Source organism: Girardinichthys multiradiatus, chromosome 2 (assembly GCF_021462225.1).
Source record: "Girardinichthys multiradiatus isolate DD_20200921_A chromosome 2, DD_fGirMul_XY1, whole genome shotgun sequence".
Lineage (NCBI taxonomy): Eukaryota > Metazoa > Chordata > Actinopteri > Cyprinodontiformes > Goodeidae > Girardinichthys > Girardinichthys multiradiatus.
Window position 1 is genome coordinate 26,084,031 of NC_061795.1, and position 461 is coordinate 26,084,491.

Sequence of the window (461 nt, forward strand, 5' to 3'; positions counted from 1 at the left end):
TTAACTTTGTCATAATTTCATTTTAAAGTAATAAAACAGCTCTTAAGGTTTCTATAACACCACTCTAGTAAATACCAGGCTTTACCACGATTTGGGCAGATATTTTAAATAAAGACATAAAATGGGAATATGTCGTTATGCAAACACAAAAAACATGTAAAAAAAGAAGAAAAAAAAACATTCATCCTTTTTGAACTGCCTATTTATTTAAGATGAAATTTAGGTTTCCAATTTTACTCAGATGTTGAAATGTCCTATAGTTTAAAGTTGGAAAAATTAAACAGAAAGGTCTTTAAAACTTTGAACTCTTCGCAGGAAAGTCGATACCTCAAAATCCAACAGGCCTGCCTTCATTTAAAGCTTATCGATATAAGATTTGCATCTCATAAACTCTTTTGCAACATTATAAAGCAATCTTCCTTAGTGAGTATGTCCCTACAACATTTGGAAGAACAAAATGC